Source organism: Hermetia illucens, chromosome 4, assembly GCF_905115235.1.
Source record: "Hermetia illucens chromosome 4, iHerIll2.2.curated.20191125, whole genome shotgun sequence".
Classification (NCBI taxonomy): domain Eukaryota; kingdom Metazoa; phylum Arthropoda; class Insecta; order Diptera; family Stratiomyidae; genus Hermetia; species Hermetia illucens.
Window position 1 is genome coordinate 132,587,433 of NC_051852.1, and position 23,508 is coordinate 132,610,940.

Consider the following 23,508-nt stretch of genomic DNA (forward strand, 5'->3'; position numbering starts at 1 on the left):
TCCAATTAGAAAATCTAAGAATTATTCTGCGAAGTTCATCCTCTGAATGCTACCAACGTTTCTTTGGCTTGCCTTTTCGTCGGCTACCATCGGCTCGGTTTCTCAACATTCGTTTTGGAATCCTTATCTCGTGCATTCGCTGTGGCCAGCCCATTGTAATTTGCGAATTTTGGCTAGAACAGATGCTGGTGGTTCGTCAAATAATTTATACACTTTTTGATTGTATCTGATTCACCAGACAGCTCCTTCCTTTACGGCTCCGAAAATCTTTCGGAGGATTTTTCTCTCGAACATATCGATCTGCGTTTCCGACATTTGCGTCAAAGTTCACGTTCACGTTCACGTCACATAGCAGCACAAGATGAATTAATATCTCAACTACGCATCTAGTTTATTGTGTCTCTGTACTTTTGTCGATATAATTATGAGGAGGGCCGAATAATGCTTTATGAGCAGTGGCAATCCGCCTTTGGATTTTGTGTTTGTTTTTTTGTATCCGTCCTTCGGGAGTAGGGCTCCTAGATGGACGAATTGATCCTCCTGTTCAAAATGATGCTCACCAAATGCAATGTTCTGCATACTAGCAGCCGCCTTTCGAGTTTAGGTCATCTATTTTATTTTGGATTCATTGACTTTGAGCCCAACTTCACTCGCTGCTAACTCGAATTACGCGAACAGTTTCTTCACACAAAGTATCAATCAGGCAAGAATATTCACGTCGTCTGCGTATGAGACCAGCTTCGCGGATTTAATCAGCAGCGTACCTCTGGTATCAGCTGAGACCACCTTCCTGACGACGTATTCGAGCACCAAGTTAAAGAAGAGTTTCAGACCATCCCCTTGCGAAAGTCCTGACATTATAGCACAGTTTGTGCGAGCTCATTGGAGCTTTCACTAGCCGGACGTTATTCTGCACAAAGCATTGGGATTTGCTCTATCGTACTCCCGACAGAAGTAAGCGAACAGTTGGTGCACATCGATGTCATATTCCCAACTATTTTCAAGCACCTGTTTAACTGCGAATATCTGGTCCGTTGTCAAGCATCCGGATCTGAAGTATTCCCCGATGATGTTATCTGTTTACTCTCTCAGTTGCCGTTCTATTATATTCAGTACCTTGGAGCTTGTGCAGAGCAATGAGATCCTCCTGTAGTTTCCGCACCGCTGACGATCACCTTTTTGTACACTAGAAAAATTACACTTTTCCTCGAATCATCAGGTATTTGTTCAGTTGTCCAGATTCTTCTGATTAGCTCGTAGATTCGACCGGTGAGCTCTGTTTCCCCCAGCTCGGCTGGGATGCCATCGATTCCGGGAGCTTTATGTAATTTTAACTTAAACAGAGCTGCCTCTACTTCGTCGGGGGTCTGGGCACTTGTTCTCCGTTTGGTTCATCGGGTATGACAAAGGGGTGGATATGTGTCGGCAATGGGTTCAAGAGGTCTTGAAAACACTGAACCCATCTTACTTTTATTTGATTCGCGTCGCTGGTGATATTGCCATTCTCATCCCTACAGAGGGTGGTTCGCGTTCTAAAACCTATCCTCATCTGTTTCATTACACTAAATGCTATTCGTACGTCGTTTTTCTTCAAGCTTATTGAACTTCCTTTGTTCTCGTCTGCAGTGCTTCTTGGCGTATCGCAATACTTGTCATCTCTGGCTCGGGTTCGTTTTTCGGTTAATAGTCGGTAGCTTCGTTTTTCTTGTTAATTGCTTCCAGGCAGGCATCATTGCATCATGCGTTACGGTTCTTCCGTTCTAACACACAAACGCAAGGGTGTCCTTAGCCAATTCGTCACTACATTCCTTAGGACCTACATGGGGTAGTGACAACTTTGTAGTAGCAACTTTGACCGTGTCATGTTTCAACTTTTCTACATTGCTGTTAGGAGTCCAGTTCCTGTGGTTGTTTTTGGCTATTGGACAACGGTATTTCTCTTTAACCAGGAAATGAGCTGAGTTACAGTTGGCACCACTTAGGGTCCACTTTTTTTCGACGAGGATGTGGTCGATTTGATTAAATGTCTACCTGCCTGATCATGTCCACATCATTTTATGTATGTTTTTATGGGGGAAGCAAATGGCGCTTACGGCTAAATTTTTGCTGCTGACGAAGTCGATGAGTTTTTAACCATTATCGTCTGTTTAATTTGGAGACTCTGCCCTCCTCTATGGAACAGTTCGTTACCTCTTTTAATGTTCAAGTTTCCCAATAGTACTTTGATATATCATTGGAGGGTAACCCGTTAAAAATTCTGTCTATCGGTGTAGAATTTGGCTTTAATCATATCATATTTGTCTCCCGTTGGTGCATTACAACTGTCATATACCACTCATTGAAAAACTTAATCTTCAAGCGGATTAAGCAGGCATTATTCGGTTGCTGGTAAATATTGGCTAAGGTCTGGAATCGTTTATTTCGCTCCAGAGCCATTTCGTTTCTCGAAGTGCGAAGATGCTAATGTTTTTAGGGCGGGATACTTCCTGGAGGAATTCCTGCAGTGCACCCGCACATTCCGAGACCGACAAGAGTAGTATATTTTACCTTGTCAAAGTCGTGCCGTTTGATTCGTTCAACCCTATCCCTACCAGGAGAGCCGGTTTGGATAGCTGTCTTTTCGTTTTGAGGCGTGGAACGCTTCCCACCTTCCTTCGTCTGCTATTTTGATAGAAAAACACGCAGTGGTCACCGCGTGGAAGTGGAGGTAGGATGCGATAGCAGGGCTGATGCTGCTAAAATAGAGGAAACGTTTCACAGAGTTTGTGCTAGCCGTATACCAGATCACGGCGTGCCCTGTGATCGTTACTATCATTTGACCACCCACAGCTTTCATATACTGTCCAGTAACCAAATAAAATGGGATGATATGACAATGCCTCACCAAGCGGTTTGCCACTCTTTGGTGGCAGGAGTCGGAAAAATATTTTCTTTTGAAATTAACCACTCCGGTCTTACTTTATCACTCCAAAGCCACGTTTGGTATTCTGTCCAGACTGGGTGTTCTCTAGTCCCTAACTTTTCGCAGATAATGCTTAGCTCATCCCCTGTTACGCTAGAGTATCCTTTGGGAGATGCTCCCTATCGGCCGTAAGAGCACATTTGCTTTGCTGTGAAAATAGAATGACTATTCTTCGCAATAAAACTGGGCACTTGATCTGCAGGGCCCTGCTTTCTTTCAGCTCAGCCATTACCGCTCTATAGGCGCCTCACCACAGGTTAATGTCGGCCTCTTGGCACTTTTCTTTGAGAGAATTCGTTTTGCTTTCACGGATCGACTTCCGCAGCTCTCTCTAACAAGTTTAGTACATCGCCCTTCTATGTGAAGTTTAATGCGACAAGGTTGGTCATTTGATCATATTTTTCTCATGCCGTTGCTGTGGAACTTTCCTTGAATGTGGGAGCAAACTTTTCCGCATAAAATATCTTTGAACTCTACTGCCTCGTCCGATATGACTTTACGTCACTCGGATACCATATTCTCCTGCTTCCCACCATCCTAAACGGTACAGTTTGATAGTCGCTATTCGTGTAGTATTCACTATCTCGTCAGGTAATCTTCCTCATCAACGCATTGCTTGCAAAAGTAATATCTATCGCTGAGCCTACCCTCCCTTTGCAGAATGTAGGAGTACTTCTAACATTAATAATCGGAGATGAAAGGGCTTCCACCAACACCGGCCGCTTGTAATTGAAAACTTCGCTTTGCCACTCGGTAGACCATGCATTGAAACCTCCCGCGATTACAATGAGGGATCGTGCACTTGCATCTAATACTAATTCATGTAACTTTCGCTCATATTCTACGCTTCCTGCGTTTGGATAATCTTGGGAACTATAGACAAGAGCACCGCTAATTTTGGATTCTTATAAATCCATTACCAGATGTTGTGGTTATTTCTTCGAAGAGGTATCCTTCTGTCTTCCGAATTGCGCACTCTCCACTTTTGGTGGTGGCCGATACCACGTTATGTTTTCCTCTGTTTTGCGTCGAGGTCCACTATTCAATATCCCTAACAGCTGTCATGCGTCCATCGCTCCATCCAAGGTAGGGTCCACCACGTCTATTTTTGATAAAATACGTGCTGTTCCAAGGCAGAGGCGAAGCAGCGTCTTATGATTTGCCTCCGCCCTGGACGAAACTGTTAGTCTTCTTTCTTTCTAATTTTTGAATACTTGGGTGCTATGCCCAAACGAAGGATATGGAATAACTCCTTACGCATATTAAACCATCGCTTTCCGAAGCATAACCAAATCTTCTGAGGATTTCTAATTTTTTCAAAGCTCCACATAACAGCCGACTATGCATCAATCACCACCAAGATTTTTGAGCAAATGGAAGTACTTAGTAGCTCTTAAACTAAACAACAGTATCTGCAAGGAACAGTTTCGTAAAGAGCTCACGAAACCCAGTTTAAATGATCTTAGGTGCATTGATAACAGAGACGACTTCCCTGTTACATATTTTGGGAAGAGGTAGACCTTTATCGTATATTGTACACCTATCACACAACGCAGGCGTAAATTGACGAATGGTTCGAGATAGCAAAGAGAATATTGGTACGGAACAGCCTCAACTTGACGCTGGCATTGAGAAAGCTACATTTGCAAATTTTGGACAAAATAGCGAAGGTGGATTTAACGCTGCTTACACGTCGAGCGACATCAAGTTTGGTGCCATCGTCGGTAGACACAATGTCAACTAGGTATACAAATTGTTCAACGATTTTATCTTACGACCATTAATACAAATAGGAAGGTTGCGATGACCAACCAGACTGAGAACCTTTGTTTTATCAGTGTTTACCTTCAGCCAGATTCTGCATGCCTCATTGTAAAAGTCCGAAGCTATTGGGTATGACTCGGAGAGAACAAGAACCTGTGGAGATAGTGACCTCATAGTCAAGGTTCCTTGATGGATTAACAGGGCTTGCCGTCGCTGATTTGTTTCAAAACTCTAAATGCCTGAATTGCCGCCCTGAATTACCACCTTGATTCAACTCAGGTATTCGCGTCCACTCAATTGCGATTCAAGTCCCTCTGCCTCTGACGAAATTTGGTTTCTGACCTTTCGTTTCCTCAGCTCACTGCTCTATTAAGCCATTTAGACAGAAATTAGAATTTGCTATGCATATCCATAAATTATTAATTAGTCTCTAAGCCGGGAGATCTCCTTTGGTGTGCTACCAACATCCTAAGAACTTCATTACGTCTTTTTAGATAAATTATCTTCAAATGTGAAACATCTGAAGTTATTAAATGGAATCAAATCATTTAAGCTAATGAAGATTGAAATTTGTGAGGGCAGTATCAAATAACAGAGCCCGTTCTGCAATATGATATCCAATTTGAATAAAGAAAATTGGGGTGAATAAAATTATTTAGCTTTTATATGAAAGTAATTGAATTAATTATGATAATATCCTGTGGGTGCTTACAGACATATCCTTTATTAATTCATTAAGTAATTAAGTCGTGAAATGGCTCATTTTACGACTGCAGGTTAATCATAGCCCAATTGACGAGTGTGTATGGATCATATGGCAGCCGTACCAAGGTTTAACGCTGAACAGAAATTTAGGATTTTATAGCCTTCATTTAGTGTTAATGAATGTGAAATATACTTCTCTGCAAACAAGGTCCCAACCTCATTTGAAAGAGGAGCTGAAGAGGATTATCAAGGTCTGAACGCGCGAGAAATGATGCAGAGCTTTGGAAGGATGCGGTGGCCCCTATATGTGGTGCTTAAGGAGAATTTGACTAACACCGCGTATTACTAAGTCATCCATAACTCAATCCCCATAACACAGTGTCGGTTGCTAATTCATTCAAAGTATTCCCTACCTGGCATGATGCACGAAATTGAATGTGAGTGAAATGTTTCTTCAGCCGCGGATAAAGACGGACTTATCGTCTAGGACATCCATCCATTGAACAGAACTGGTTTTCCAAATTTGTCCACCCTTTTCCACAACGGTCAGGATAGCTCCAGAATGCTAATTTTCTAAAAAAATCTTGTTTTAAGTGAAATAATTTAAGGTTAGCTGGGCTTTCATTGATCAGCAACGAAGTTCGGATCAGATCAAAAGTCACCGCAAATAGGACTGACTTTTCCGGCAATTAAAAACCAAAAGAACCGGTGTATTGGCCCCATATTAAGAAAGGAAGATAAATCCTTCGACAATCATCATCATCAACGGCGCAACAACCGGTATCCGGTCTAGGCCTGCCTTAATAAGGAACTCCAGACATCCCGGTTTTGCGCCGAGGTCCACCAATTCGATATCCCTAAAAGCTGTCTGGCGTCCTGACCTACGCCATCGCTCCATCTTAGGCAGGATCTGCCTCGTCTTCTTTTTCTACCATAGATATTGCCCTTATAGACTTTCCGGATGGGATCATCTTCATCCATACGGATTAAGTGACCCGCCCACCGTAACCTATTAAGCCGGATTTTATCCACAACCTGACGGCCATGGTATCACTCATAGATTCCGTCGTTATGTCCTCATGTAAGGGGCCAAAAATTATTCGGAGGATTCTTCTCTCGAACGCGGCTAAGAGTTCGCAATTTTTCTTGCTAAGAACCCAAGTTTCCGAGGAATACATGAGGACTGGCAAGATCATTGTCTTGTACAGTAAGAGCTTTGACCCTATGGTGAGACGTTTCGAGTGGAACAGTCTTTGTAAGCTGAAATAGGCTCTGTTGGCTGACAACGACCGTGCGCGGATTTCCTCATCGTAGCTGTTATCAGTTGTGATTTTCGACCCTAGATAGAAGAAATTATCAACCGCAAAGTTGTAGTCTCCTATCTTTATCCTTCCCGTTTGACCAGTGCGGTTTGATGTTGTTGGTTGATTCGTCTTCGGTGCTGACGTTGCCACCATATATTTTGTCTTGCCTTCACTGATGTGCAGCCCAAGATCTAGCGCCGATTACCGCCTGCTCGATCTGGATGAAGGCAGTTTGTACGTCTCGGGTTGTTCTTCCCATCATGTCAATATCATCAGCATAGGCCAGTAGTCGGGTGGACTTGGAGAGAATCGTACCTCTTGCATTTACCTCAGCATCACGGATCACTTTCTCGAGGGCCAGGTTAAAGAGGACGCATGATAGCGCATTCCCTTGTCGTAGACCGTTGTTGATGTCGAATGGTCTTGAGAGTGATCCTGCTGCTTTTATCTGGCCTCGCACATTAGTCAGGGTCAGCCTAGTCAGTCTTATTAATTTCTTCGGGATACCGAATTTTCTCATGGCCGTGTACAGTTTTACCCTGGCTATGCTATCAAAGGCGGCTTTGACAATTATGAAGTAAAATTTGGTATCGTATTATAGCCGAGTTGGGAAGAAACGAAGTGCTTTACCTGAAACTGTTCGCAAGAGGGGTTGATGGACTTTTTGTTCCGGTCAATACGATTCGTTAACAATACCGTGAAGGAATCACAAAATGAAAATTACGTTGCTTAGAGTAGGAAAGTAATGGGATCGGATTTTCTAACAATACGTGAAATTCTAGTGGACAAAGGAAAAAGGCGCGCTATCGATTATCACTGGATTATGCACCCGAAAGATTGGCGTTAGCACAACAAATATCGCCAGCTTTTCAATGCGTATAATGATCGCATTACACCCAAAAAGGATATGAAAAATTATCAACATAATATGCGGCGCCATATTCTAATCCATGGACTTCCTATTGCGAAACAGCCCCACCGCTTATCACCAGAAAGATTACTGATACCCAAATAAAAATTCGGACAAAGGCTAAGTGTGGTATTTACCGACCATCCAGCATTCCCACGGCGGAGAGTACAGGCCTCGCAATATGCTGACCGTTCTAGTAGCACTTCCTTTTCACAGATCTATGATTCATGATGGGCTCATCATTCCTATAGATTCCCTACCATCCATGTTTTACGCATATATGATTAAATGGTCCTTTAATTCGCTATGATCATGCGTTCTCTTTAACCTGGCCCTCGAAAAAATGATTCGTGATGCTGAAGTAAATACGGGGGATACGATCCTCTTTAAGTTCACCCAACTACTGGTCTATGCTGACGATATCGGAAGAATTACACGGTTGTTGGCAGCCAACAGAGCCTATTTTAGGTTACAAAAACTGTTCCGCTCGAAACGTCTCACCATAGGATCAAAGCTCTTATTGTAAAAGACAACCGCAATACCGGGATGTCTGGAGTTCCTTATTAAGGCAGGCATAAACCGGATACCGGTTGTTGCACCGTTGATGATGATGATGATGACAATTGGAGATAGAACAGGACATTTTTATGGAGTGAGAAGAATGTGGCTCCGGAGATGGAAGAAGCGTTTGTCGTGGGTTCGCGGAGTGCTTATTAACGAAAGTTCTGGGGTGCTTGAAAACTATCGCCGAGAAATGATCACTGCGTTGTTTCAATAGGTTGAAACGTGGATTTTATTCTCTGTGGAACTGAAATAATAAAAATAATCGTTGGACATGCTTTTAATATGATAGATGACCTTAATATGCACCGCCAGACATTTTGACGCATACTCCATAGAAGTGGCAATGGCACGTTTCGGGATGGCCTTTATTGCTTCTGTCGTCAGACAGCGATTAACACTGAGCAGCCGCTGCTTTAACATAGACACAATTAGCCAAAGCATCCCTAAGATCGGAACTCAGGGAGTTCAGAAAAAATTCCGGAATAATCCCGGAATATGTGCAGAAGGACCTCAAAAGTCTAGAGAAGCTTATTAGGAGCTAATTTTCAACGATTTCGTACCTCGCCCAAACACTGCTAGCAAGTGACAAGTACTTCGAAATCCATAAGGAGCTCGAGTCGAAATTTATGGTAATGCGATGCGATCAGAAAGGATCAGGCGCAATATTCTGCTTGGGTATCTTCGGAGAACAGAGTTGTCTTCGATAACCAAAGTTTGGATTAAATTCCTTCCCTTCATCTATTAAGAGTTGATTTGAACAGGCTGAAATAGAGAATGATGCTACTCCATTGACTTGTTCAGGGCTGTAATGCATAATAGTCATTAAGAGGCATCCAGAAAATACAGTATCTGTTGAGATACCTGCAAGGCACTGCGAAGGATGCTGTAGTTCACTTTAAGCTAAATAGGGTAAACTTCGAAGCCTCACTAACGATTTTTAACTAATGGCTTACGAAAACCAGACAAACGGTCACGGAGTGTCTAGACACAATAATTAACATCAAGAAGGTGGACTATATACTATATATGACTACACCACAACCCGAAACTTCCTCACTGGATTACGAAATCCGCGATGCGCAGGAAACAGGAAGCTTGGAGGATACCAATAAGGTACTTTTGTTGGAGGGCAAGCAGTACGCACTCCTTTTAAAAAGGTTACAAACTACTAGTTGCAATTAAAAAAAAACCTAAGGACAGGTCTTTTGTTGCGCTATCAAATTTCACAACCAAAACTTGCTCCTACTGCCAAGGAGAACATTTTCTTTCTCCACGATTCTTTTAAAAATCTACGATAAGAGAGAAATGCCGGTTCGCAAAGCAGGAAATATTATGTTGAAAGCGGGGATCACCAAACACTACTATACTTGAGAAGGAACTTGTTCAAACGTGGTTGTAGATCGAGAGTTTTCCACGGTCTTTTTAGTTACGGTCTTCGTAAAACCATCAGGTGTTAATGGATGGTCTGCGATTTTACATGTTTTAGTTGATCCACAATTCCAAACATATCTGCCCTCTATGAAACTCGTTAACAAGTTGAGTTTAAAAAAAAGGAATTGGTAGACACGCATCAACCATTTGGGGGTTTGTCTCCGTAAAAATATCTCCAAATCAAGTTTCAGCCTATGTAATAGATTCGTTAATGACACTGCTTCCGAATGAAGGATCGGTAACAGGGTAAGCCAATATGTCAAATTAGGAATCGACTTGATCCTAGGAGCGAAGGTTTTTAAGGAGATAATTGACATTGAAACGATTGAGGAAAAGGAGGCTGCTGTTATCGCAAGAAACAAAACTAGGCTGGGTTCTGTCAATCAAAGTGCAACCTCGCGACGCTGGTTTGAAGGCATGTATATCCAATATTGGACAACAGATATCCAAACGGCCTCTAACTTTTATTTGACTGTGATAACATGGCCAAGGATGTGCCTTTAATGAAAGAATGTGAAATTAATGACCTACCATAATTAATTCGCCCGTGAGGTCAACGACAGAAACACTGTAGCACTACGATTTAAGGACCTCGCTGCAATTGCACTTCTGGCGAATTCCAGAAGAAACAATAACTTCTACTTTCATACGGTATTCCAAAGATGCACCAAATGATAGCAATCCACAATTGTTAACGTGTACTATAGTGGTGTTCCGAAGTATATGCTCATGATTATTTCTTTTGGAAAAGCCCCTGCTACGTCCCTGTTAGCCAGAAAATTGCTGCAATTAGTCGGGAATGAAGAACCGAGGTCTTCGCGGCGGCCAAAAACGCTAAAAATAGACGTTAGACAATTTGCTACGAAAGCAGCAACAAGCAAGCAGTGGGATCTACTATCAGATTGATAATTAAGATGCTAACATTCAGAGAATGTAGCCTATGTGAGTGAGCGTGAAACGATTCTAGCCTTTTCATCGACATTCCAGAGAAATCCAAGGAAGTGGAATTAGCGAGAGCGAAAGAGAGAAAGAAAGACTGCAATTGCCACCCTTAGTCTAAGGGTGGCAATTGCAGTCTTTCCCCACTCCACAGAAAGATGATTTTAGCTCAAAATTGAAGGATTGCAATCCATCAAGGAGATGCTTTCTAACAAGTTTTTTCAAAATTTCAAGCCACTCAATGAATGATGCCGATGCCTATTGCGCAAAAGCTTCGATGCAGAACATTTGTCAGTCAAGAATTTGTGAGTTGAGATGAGTTTCCTTCGGATGAAATTCCGTCGCAAAAGGCAGCTGTCCGAAGTAAAGTTACCGGTCCTGGAACCCATCTGAATTTTTCGGTGAATCTACTATGCCAAGTGTCATCAATGTCAGCAGATTTTGTGATCCTTCCGAATCTGATACATGGCGTATACCAGCAGGGTCATCAATCATATCTCCATTCTGCACTAAGCCCGGGGTAAATCCGTTGAAAACCCAAGTAACTCCGCCGAGTTCGGTGTGGAACAGTTCTTTGCTTCTCTCAGAGCTAACGTATCCAGTGAATGCAACTAAGCGGGTTTGGAATATACGGAAACGACTTTCGAAACTAGAAAGTAACGTCGCGACCCAAGTAGCTAAAATGCGGGAACTCAGTGAACAATCTTCGAATTGGGGTCGTATCAAGTCAGAAGAGAATTCCGAGGACTGCGCTCTCAGGGATGTCGTCACTGCTGAGTTTCCAGGTTATGTTTTGTGATTCTTTTGCTTCTGGATGAACAATACTTTGAACGGTGCTGCTGTTGCCAACAAAGGCAGTCTTTATTATCGCTCTACTCTACTTAAAAACAGGCAGGAGCAGTTGTCTATATATAAGTCGACCTAGACTGCAGAAGAAGAAGCGGAATTTGCTAAGGAAATTGATGATTTAGAGAAAAACCTTCTGGTCCTAAAAAGGTTACAAAATTAACATTCGTGTCATGATCATCAAAGCTTGCTTAGAGCCGAAGACAACCATAAATAAACGATCATGTTAGCTACTTAATAATATGGGAGGAATTTAAGGATGCACTGCTGGATGGATGCGAAAACTCATTGTCAGCAGTTGATGAGTGATTTGTCAGACATCCAGACCACCCCGGATCCGCATAAAGGTTGATCAACTAACATACTAAAGGGATACGTCTGCGTTTTCGTCTATATAGTACCAAGAGGATTATACCTAGAATTAGTTAGCAATCCATCAACGAAGCCTTCTTCAAATGCTTTCAAATGATTTTCGGCAAGAAAAGAATGTTTTCCGAAAACTACAACGATCATGGTGCTAACTTTGTCCGGGCAAGCAATCTAATGGACAAACAAATATGTTTCGGATGAAACACAGGTAATACTGATATTGGAGATGTTCACCACAGTATCGTGCCACATGGAAGCCTGACTGACGCTGGGAGCACTATCCAAGAAAACCTATGATTTGGTAGCCAGATAGTTTGCTTGTTCAATTTCCCCTGAATGCATTACTATAAGTCGACAAAACACAGCATGATCGTATCTTCAATTTTCGTGGAAATACGCGAACCCAAGAATATTCTCATCCCTTACAGTCTCGAATAAAATACACCATCTCTTAATATGAAGCCTGACCAACTACCAATGAATTGGTCATTGACCCGGATTCTTGCTGTGCACCTAAGGCCAAGGAGAAGCTACAAGCTGTTTCCGTTCAATATCATGGTACATTGGAAAAGCTGATCGATTGTGTCCACTGCCAATGGAATTAGCCAGCGAGCCTACGAACATAACCCATGCAGAATACTCAATTAGGAAGCTGAAGGAAGTCAGCCGCTATTGAAAGGAGTCAGCCATTATTGCCGCCGGCCCCAAACTCTCTTTAAATAGTACTAACCTGATAACAAGCTCTTCTGTTCACATGGAGGTAAAATGCCCAAAAGACGGCGGATGACACCTTGTACTTAGGCAACAATTCCATTTTATTTTCATCATTCGGCATCCTGCTTGTAAAGAACATCTCGGCCGCAGACTTTGAGATCGGGAGAGCTAAAGCAGAATATTTCATATGTCAGAAAATTAGGCCGATTCGCATCATTACGGGAGAATTCAGGATTGAAGTTTTCTGTGCCGGCATCGATTAAGTGCCTCAAAAATATGATGTATGTCCTGAATCGATTGTAAATAATGCGTCATGATGAAGCAAAATGAATGCCAACAACGCATTGTGATGCTTTGCTGAAGCATCTCACTTTCAGATGCAGGAACATCACTCGAAAAATCGACGAACTTGTTGATTTCTAACGAAAAGAACGAGAACGAGAAGAGAGGCTTATTTGGAAAAATGTTTGCAGCTGTTTGTCTAGGGTTGATGTCGAAGTCTATAGTGATATCGAAGAACTCCAACTTGACCATGACATGTACCATTGGAGGCCCCAGTAGAGTATATTATAGAGCACACGACGCCTATAATACTGCAATTTCTCATCGGCAAGGACAATTCATTGAAAAACTGAACACAGTTAGGAAGTCATTAAACCAAATGCCAATTTCAACTGGGTTAGCAAAGTGGACTCGAGTGTATTGGATTTTTAAATTATTTCAACTTACCTAACCAAGGTAGACTACTCCAGATTGGACGTGGGAACCAGGAGGCATTAGAAGATATGACTCCGAATGTCAGTGATAAGAGTATTAGCTACTTTACACCAAATAATTGGAGCAGGAGGAAGACTTGAGGGAAATTTACACCAGTAACGTCTGCCCTATCCAGGAGGAAAGTATCTTCGATCGACAGTGACGGAATCCGAGAGAATGTCAGGAGCGTTTAAAAATTTCTCAACCAGATAAGTGGACAATAAAGATAAAAAATGCCTCCCGGCTACATTTACCGTGAAAATTCAGGTCCTCAATACTGATCACCATCGTCGCCATGACCATATATAGTTCATCAGTTTTAATTTATCCTGTATTTGAATAAAGGGGGCATTCCAAACTTACTGATTGATCTCAAAGCAAGAAATTTATTCACAGTTTTGTCGCAGTAAATTCATCAAAGTTGCACCCTTGCGTGTCAATTCACCGCTGCTAGCGAGGTTTCCAAACTTTATAAATCCTCTGGAACTCAGCAACGGCAATGCTTTTCAGAACTCGTGTCGAAGCGAACTGGACTCCAGGCATGCTGCAGTTACATTGCCCTTCTATGTCCCTTTTAACTCTGGAGAACTATGTAGAGACACGTCAGAGCTGGAGGGAGGGAGCTGTAGATAATGGTGAACCCGATCGTCGGCGATCTTCGAACGGGTCCGACGGCCCCGATTATTCAAACAGTGAAACACTCTAGCATTGAATTGTCCGGTAACAATCTCTTCGGCAGGTGGAAACATGCTTTTGACACGTGATCTGCTCATATGAGAAATTTTGGGTTATTATTCAGTCTTAAAGAGTTGGTTCTTTCTCCAAACATTCACTCGTTTCAGGGTACGTTGCCATGCCTTATGCCTTCTTATCGTCAGAGCTTTGAACCATGGTTTTGCACGCACTTTTTTCAGGCTCAACTTCTACCGTTCGATACCGTCATCTTTAATCTTTTCGCAGCCATCTCATATAGTGAGGCGACACCGAACTTAAAGCATAAAGACGGTAAGGAATGAACAACTGTTCTCGACAGCAAAGTTGGTGTACGGCACCTCGTTTAGAGAACCTGCCCAATTTATGTCCCCTCATCTGTTCTTTACCAATTCATTGACCAATTTCACCAGGATATTAGAGTCCTACAACCAAAACCCACAGCCCATCATTCGAAGCCGAATTTGTTCCTTTTTAGCGTACTGTATACTTGCAAGGACCTATTCCTTCGAACCGATGCTGTATGAAAATCATTGGAGCCACCGTTCATTCGCCCGCATGCAATCATACATAGGTCGCGCTGGTGATTACTAATTTACCATAGAGGTCAACAGTAGACGAATGCTGTCATCAACCGACCAGCATTTTTGGTATAAAGCGATGAAGTACAAGAATTCAGTTGCTGAGCAAAAAACTGGAGACTTTAATAGCCAAAAAAATGTGGTGCCTACGAAGTCTAGCAATTTGCGATTGTGGACCAGAATAAAGATAGCAGAGGTGCTGCGGGCAATTATAAATTTCAAATTTTAGTCCATTCATTACCATTTTAAGAACTCCTACTAAATCAAAAGTATTATTCGTATCTCTTTCGCTCAATTAAGGGAGCACTTTCTGAACTCTTCCCACCCACCCAACTGATTCTGTCAATTAAAATCTGCTCCCCTGGTCCTAATTGCAACTCTATTCACGTTCCCAACCTTGGATGCCATAAATCTTCTAAATTCCTCAACAGGCTAACCCCCATCCATAAAATATCAAACGCCATAAACAAAATTACTTCAACTCATTACTAATCGAATTGTATTTAACTTTGTGGTTAAAGCCCACGGGAAACTTCCCAAATTACAGCACTTTCTCCCGAAAAACCCAATACGAGATAATTTCACCCATACAAAGTATAATTTCAACAAGAAATTTTCGCAGAAATGAATTCTTCCATGCAAGACTTCCCGCATCTCTCTTCGAACACATTTCACTAATTCAAATTCTCGCCTAGGAATACCAAGGAGCCGCCGGGAAAATGAGAAACGACCAGGAAAAACGAGCCAAGAAAAGTTTTCATTTGTTCGCTTGCGTTCCCGAAAAAAATTCAAATGAAGCAAACAAGACAACTTTGTTTGCCCCCTAATTAGTAATTTGATTCAATTATGGCAGAAGATATTGTTATGTATTCGAGCGAGGGAACTTGAAGAGCTATTTCGGCATTACAGAGGGAGCTGGGCCAGGGGTTATCGTTTTTGGTCACGCTGGAACTTTTGAAGGTTTCAGTTTGGAAAACCAATTTTTTTCTGGACGGTCCTTGTTGGACCAGAATAATAAATAGAATGGCGATCGGAGGCTAGTTTCAACCAAACTCGCCGGGCTATTTTTATGAAAGACCTAGTCTGCTATTTATAGGAATTATGGACTTCATCGAGACTTATTTCGACCCTCCCATCATCAGCCCTCCTAGAAACTAAAGACAAATATTGACTATTAATTTCATTGACCACCGCTCCTTTTCTCTCAGCCTGAAGGACAATTCTGTGAAAAACTGGGCCTAAAAACAAGAACTCCCAATCCTGAGCCAAGGCTCAGATACAGAGTTCCCCCCAGCCACAGGACATCCCTTACACATCTTTTCATATATTTATCTTTCGAACCTTCCAGTCCAACTGGTAACTCTCCGACCACTCAACCTTTTGGTTGCAGTATCATTTGAGGACAATAAATTTACTTTATGAAGAGTCGCGTCGAGTTGACTTGTTATCCTGTTGACGAGTCTCGCCTCGAGTTCGGCTCAAAACAACATGGCATGAAATGGAAATAGAAATTAAGATGTCATGGAATTTCATTTGCATTAAATGTTCTTTGGTTAGGGCATTTTCAGACCAGATGACTGACTGCTGTTCTTATTTCATTTTCAAATTATACAGGATGGCATTTCTAGGTCTCATGTTCCAGGATTAGACATGAAATGACATTTGGGTTGTCCTTTGGCATTAGACGGGAAAGTTTGAAGGTAGAGATTAGTGGTAAGTCTGAGGGATTTCTGAAAATGGGAGTAATTATCATTTTTGGTGCAAAGAATTTAGTAGGATCCTAACTTGACAGCAAATAAGTTTATTATGATACAGAGGGAGAATAACTTGGGGGTATGGCTTCAAAGATAAAAACAGAAGTGGGTTGTCCTGAGAGCATTCATTTTTCTGGTTAAAAAAACAAGAGGAACACATCGGTTGTTGCTATAACTTCTGGACGTGTCGTAACTCTTTAAATAAGTCTGCCCTGGAACCTCCAGAGAAGCTGACACCTCTTATGAGCGGTTCTGGATCGTGTACGTTCTTATAGTATTAACCCTTGATTAGAAGGTGGGTTCCATTGCAGAAAATATAGATGAGTTGGGGGATTTTCCTTTTTAGGTATTATCTGCATAATTACCAGTTTGCCGGTAACGTTCTACCAGCTTCACATTTGACATCCCCTCGAAAGTTAAAAGTTAGCTTAAACTCCTACCTCCTGGAGACGCGTTTGCGGGTTTCGTTTTGTTGCAAAGGTACTGGCTAACATCATCTTGAAATAAATCAAAGAAAACTCAGAAAGTTTAATTGGCAGAACGGGGGGCGGTTTACGCTAAAGATCTTCATATGCGGATCACTCCTAATAAGTTTCGAAATATTGCAATGGAAAAGAAGTACCATTGTTACTCGAAAACTCTAAGCCCATGTCTGCGTCTTGTCATCAGAGTATTCTGATCTGAAACAGTAACAAATGAAGAACTTTGCGGACATACGAGGCAAATGTCCGTCGATTAGTTGATGAGAAAGTGCAAATGACAGTGAATAAGTAGGTCAGGCCATAAAGAAGGACGACAATTGGTTTATGCCATGCAATGCAATCCACTATCCGAGGAAGGCCGGGGAGTCGGTTGCCCAGAGCTATGGGGCATTGGACAGTATACGAAGATTGCAAAATACCGCGGTGTGAATTCAAACGGATTTCCTGAAACCGATACAAATGTGGTATACGCATGGCTAAAGCTCAATGTCTAATATAAAAGTGTATGGCAACCATATATATGTATACATATAAACTTATTCAATTAACCTGAACAGCCATGACCGCAGGTCATACTTCAGAGCAAGAAGATGGATATCTTTAATATCCGAAAAAAAAGTTTATGCAGCGCCACTTCTCTAATTTGGCACTTGAACTTGTTATTTGTCGAATACGGATGGGTCTATGTGAGAACCAAACTCCTGTTCAAAATAACGCAAACAGCTTCTAGTTGACATAAATACCACCTCTCGAACTTTAACTGTCGATATTGGCTATAAATATAGTTGCAAAAAAGGCTAGATAATAGATTAATTCGGATAAAAATGAACTCACAGTGAAAGCAAGGGAAGGAACACACTTCAAAAAGCACTCTAATGGTGCAAACCATAACACTGAAAACTTATAAACCTTTGAAAGAGTTTGTTTAAAACAAAACCCTGTTAATTTCGATTCAATGTCCGTCTGTCACACCCAATTTACTCCTAAACGGCTGAACTTATTGTGACGAAATCTTTTTTTACCTTCTCTGGCATACCAGGGCTCTCTTCTGGGCCCTTTTTTATTTTTATTCTTCTAAGACCGTCCGACCTTGTCTCTGTTTGCTCTATGCTAACGATCTAAAGTTGTTATCCGCTATATTGTCGCCTGTGTACTATGTCTCCCTTCAGTTTAAACTAGACACTCTGGTTCGCTGGTGTTCTGCTAATGATTTAGCGCTAAACATCAGAAGGTGTCACCCTGTGTGCGGTTCGCTTAAATTCTTACCTTCTGTTTTTTACTCTCTTGTTGCAATCTTGTGTGTAGCAATCTTTCATTTCGTTGCTAGCTTACCATCTTCAGTTGACTCGTGCCAAATATGATAACGTTCTTCAGGTTATCTCAGGCGTATGATAGCTGTGGATCAATTTTTCCCTTTAGATATGATGGAAGGCTTTGTTATGTGTTACTTAAATGTTTCCTCTCGCCTAATTGTTAGAAGAACTTTGGTCGAGAATATGATCTGAGTTTGGGTTGCCCCCATCCCCCTACATGCTCCAATATTGGCGTCGTTCGCTGAATACATAGTCAATGTAGTTGAGAGTGACTTCGTCTGGAAAGACATTTGTTTGTCAATGTTTCACCATCCCAAACAGGTTTCTAAAAAAACCCTTTCGTGTGACGCTTCTAGCTCAATAATTCGCAGTCCATTCTGAGGCTAACGTCCTGAAGTTTATCTTGCAAACGTAGTAGTGCATAGCCGTTCGCTTTTGTTTTCAAAACCGATGATAACAGGAGCTACGAAACCTACTGGGAGCATACTGTTTAATGCGTGACAGCTATAATATAAGTTAAAGTTGAAAGTTGAAGTTGAAAAATCCTTGCTAATGTTGACGGGACAATATGAGCCTAGTTCTGTCACGCCGGTAGTTATGGCGTATATCAGGAGCTTCTGGATCATATTTCATACTCCAGGTGGACATGGGCACCAACAAAAGATATACAATAAGTAGAAGCAAGCAAGCTCCACGCTGAGAACACCCCAAGCGCCAAACAGATCGCAGATGGGCCATGGCAGACGAAATTGGGTAAAAATGGAAATTAGGGCAAGGTATCTGAAAGAGATTTCACCCAGGCACTCTCCAGAGCTCAAAAGAGGAAGACCGAGACAAGTAAGAGGCAAGAATATGCCGCGTCATCGGGAAAACCTCTGTCTTAAATTAAGGCGAGGATGAATGATGGAACAAAGGAAAAGGTAGGGAGACTAAGGTGGACTAGAGCGCCCGCTCTGTTTATTAAGCCAGCAGAAGTCCCCAGCAAAATTCGTTATAGGATTAAGTCCGAAGATAGTGGAGCAGAAGTGTCTTCCATTCGAAAACCGAAGGGTCGTGGAGTCCAAGTCGAATTAAGTCTGAGGAAAACCGATAAAAGTATGTTCTGTGAGCAGTCAAGGGGCTACTGGGAGAGAAGGTTTTGGTTTCTAGCCTAGAAGCCACGTACCCTCTGGAAATCCAAGATCTCGACTGCCTCACATAGAACAAAGTAGAAGAGACCATCGATTGCCCTGAAGTAAGGAATTTTCAGATTGGTATCTCTTCCGCGAACTCCCGAAGCTAAAAACTCGCTGTGGAGGTAGCTTCCGAGCAATACGCGTGGAAGCTTCTGAACAGCGGGAAATTCAGAATGGTTTGAGTGATACGTAGTATTCGAGTCCGGGCCACTCCAGCCAATTCTTGCGAATGTTTAGATTATGGACACACATCCGCAACCATTTAGGCTATAAAGCGAATAACTGCAACGTACATTCAATGCAGGGATCATGGTGCGTCTAATGAGAGCGTTGCGCATCCTTGATCCTACAGATCAATATACACCAGAGTGCAACCACTCAAGACTTGCTCACACAGTCCGCTGTGGAGATCAAAGCAGATCCTGTGGTTATCAGTGAATAGTACGAAGCGAGGACCCAACTTCGTGGCACCCCGACGATCAGGTGCTGCTTTGTTACGGTTCGTGCCCAGATTCAATGTTAAGGGTTAACGTTCCTTAGTGTCTGTCCAATACCGTATAAGGCGATGGCGGACTTTCGATGTAGGCTTAAAGCTCTGGAGGGCGCTTTCATGAGCAGGAGGAGCGAAACCTGCTAGGTGAGTGCCACGGCACTTAAGTGAAGCACCCAGACTTCACAAGGAAACGAATTCTAGACATTTCGGCGATATAAGGACTCGTAGCTTTAAATATCGGATCCCCCTTAACGTTCTGACGACCAGGCTGTGAGGGAAGCATTTCCGCTGTAACCTTCGTGTCAGAATCACTGGCGTCGCCGGTAAACGGGTAGCGAGTTCTGGAAGACTTCTCGGCAAACGACGAATAATACTTCGCCTTCGAAATGGTTGACGCAACCTATCGATATGCCCCACCCCAGCACTCTTTCTGAGATTTGTCGAAACTCTTGGACCAGGTGGGGCTGCGCTGGAGGGCACTCCTGGGGGTGTTGGCACTGCAGCTGGCATTGTCATACATTCCAATTTGATAACAACAGACTGCAGATCTTCCACGCCCAAGAAGCTATCGTGACGTGGCCAGCCCTCTATGTATTGATGGACGGCGAAAATTGCAGGACTTCGGAAGTAGTGTCAGAAATTCTGCCACTTGGCACGACCTTTAAACCACAATGATAAAGTACAGGTCAACCAAAACAGACTCCAAAGCGGAATAAACAGTAGCAATACACGCTACTAGCAGGACCTGGTCAACGAAGTAAGTTTTGGCCCGTGAAAACTAGGTTACAAACTGGTAACCCGAAAATTCGGGGCTTTGCGGAAACCCTGCTCACTTAACCCTCAGCAGATGGACCGCATTGTACGGGCAATTTTCCCTGCGCACCACGTACGGGATTATGACGGCAACGTGGTGAGCGCCGAGGACTGGCCACTTTTCTCTACAAAAGAGTTGGAAGAAGTTGTCCTCTCTATGAAAACAAAAAGGTACCAGGACCCGATGGTAACCCAGCAGAGGTATACAAACTGTAACTTCAACATCGCCAAATCTACTGCTCGGCGCATTCAACGCTTACCTGAAAGAGGACGTTTTCCTTTCTCGTTGGATTGTGGCGAAGCTTGAGCTGATTGGCGAGGAAAAGGGGTTCCTGAGCTGCCGTCTCCCTGACCCCTTTGTATGTTGGACACTGGCACGACAGCGCTCGAATAGTTGCCCAGAAATAAATTCACTGAAGCGATACATGTGGTGGTAGATTTATCCCTACGGCAGTTCGGTTTTATAGCAGGAAGATCCAGAATGGATGCTGCTATGCAAGTTGTGGATGCCGCCGAGTTCCACTAGTGGTGCTCCTCGCAACGGTTGATGTGAAAAATGCCTTTAATTCCGTAAGATGGAAAGACATCCTAGGCACCTTAGATAATACTTTCCATGTACAGGGTCTTACGGATATTGGGGAATTATTCGAGGAACCACTGTGAGATGTCAGCGGTAGCTAGGACTGGGCCTCTGGAATGCTTCCTATGATAGTCTACTTAAAGTCGACAAGCCAGAAGGGTCGCGCCTGGTCCGTTATGCAAATAACGTCTGTGGCACTTATTGCCAAACGCACTGTCATATAGGTGCAAAGCAGATTTGGCATATTGACGCGACGAGTAAGTGGATGGAGTGCTCATGGTTTCAACCTTCCGCTGGATAGAACCAAAGTAGTTATCGTGACTAAAAAGAGAATCCCGACCCTGCGTCGCATATCGTTCGGCGGGTCGATAATTGAGTCAAAACCAACGGCTAAGTACCTTGCTTGTTTTCTCCAACAAATCAAAACTGCAGTGGACAAGGCTGCAGTTGAAGTTTGCAGGCATATGCCTATGGCACTGCCTCTGAACGTGATAGTGATCGCGGGAATGATTTGCAAAGCTACATACAAACGTAAGGGAGAAGAGCGAAGAGAGGTGGTTGGTCGTGGAGAACGGCAACGATTACTAACTGAATGGTAACTCTCTTGGCAAAACAAGTTAAAGGCAGATGGATTGCGCGGCTCATTGAAATGGGAAGCATGTCGAAACGGACTGTATCCTTTCCCCCCCATTTTTAGTTTTACCTAGACAAGATTGGGAAGGCACGATGTTCAGTGTTTTGCAATGGAGTTGTGGACGACACTCATCACAGGCTTTTTTGTTGTGGAAGGTGGGATGGGATTCGTCAACAACTTTATTTAAACACAAGAGATCTCTCTCCAGACGGCAATGTCAAGGAAATGCTGACGAGCGCTGACTGGTGGAACCGTGTCGTGCATTACGTTCCGGCTCTTCACGCCTCAAAGAAGATAAAGTTCCACCGATGGAGGGGCCAGTTGTCGGAGGTTCCATGAACTACCAGTTCCCTTCCTCCTCTCTTCCTCTGTTGGTGAAAGGAATTTCCTGATTTGAAAGCTACCCAAGGGGGGAGAGCTCAGGGGCTAACCTGAAGTAATGTGACAAGCGTTTCCAGGCTAACTCTTTGATGAGGGGCAGGTGTTTAGTTGCTAATCCGACCGGGTACCATTGCGAGAATTCAACACTCAGTGCGTAAACGAATTGATCAACTCTACTACTCAAACTGGATAACCAGTTGGGAGGGTTTGTCCCATTTTTAGGCGCAAGAAACTTGCCTTTCTCTGTCAGTAATTTTTCGCTAAGAAGAAACTCCCAGCGATCAACTTGGGAGTGAAGATAAGATTTGGTAGAAAGCTGTTTGTGTTAGTGGATATCAATCCACGCTTTTAGCCTGCCAGCTATGCTACCCTTTAGCCTCCAAAGTTCATGAATATTGGACTCAAAAAATCAAACATTCGTCCGCATTTTTCTGATTTTCCTAACAGGTATTGTTCCCTTTCTATGACACACAACGGTTTTGCTCACCAGCTCAAGTATTGGCACATTTTCTTTTGTCGCAGGTCACTCATGCTAGAACAAAAGACCTACGGGTCGCATTATTCCATGCCAATTTTCAGCCTATTTAGAAGCTTAGCGGTCTGAACTAAAATTCGACCTCAAAGTAAGCTTTTTTCTATGAAAATACCACCGTAGTAGTTCACCCTCGTTTCATTCATGAGTATACTTTTATATCTTTTCATTCAAACTGGTATTTCCATGTTTTCAAACGTGACTTTTCATAAAATAATTAATGCGCATATAAATGAAAATCTAGAGCAACCATATCAATTTCATTTGAATCAATCGATATTAATGTTCCCGAATTAAATTAAAAAATTTGAAATCCCATTCCTCACCGAGTGCCCATCAACTGATCAAACAAATCTAAAATTTCAAATTATCATCGTTCGCTTGGACGAACCAGCTCCCGTTGCAATCACTTTCGTCCTTCTGCAGATGGTAGCAGTGGTCCATTTCAATATCTTACACGGTCCTCTGATTCTTCAAAAAGGAATCCATCTTCCTCCTCCTCAATTAATAAACGAGAGAAAAAAATCAATTGGAGAACTTCTCATCTTTTTCCATCCGGTCGGAACCTATCAAAATGTAATTTACCAGACTCGAGCCTTTTCTTTTTTATTTCCTTTCAGTCATCCAATTTCTACGGTTGGACAGTCGTTGCTTTTCCTCACTCCCTGGTCCTTTCTTCAATCTTGCTGCCACGCTTTTCTTCAGAATGTTTGCGAGTTATTCTCACTTCGCATTCAAAAGTAATAAAATGTTATGTCCTTTAGCGCGGAATGGCCAATAGCAGCAATGGACTGG

The 23,508-nt window shown here is 42.6% G+C and overlaps 1 protein-coding gene across 7 annotated transcripts in view; it reads left to right on the plus strand.

Annotated features, from left to right (window-relative positions):
- LOC119653512 (putative polypeptide N-acetylgalactosaminyltransferase 9) overlaps positions 1 to 23,508 on the plus strand; it is a 405,357-nt gene that overhangs the window by 282,087 nt on the left and 99,762 nt on the right. The window lies entirely within an intron of this gene.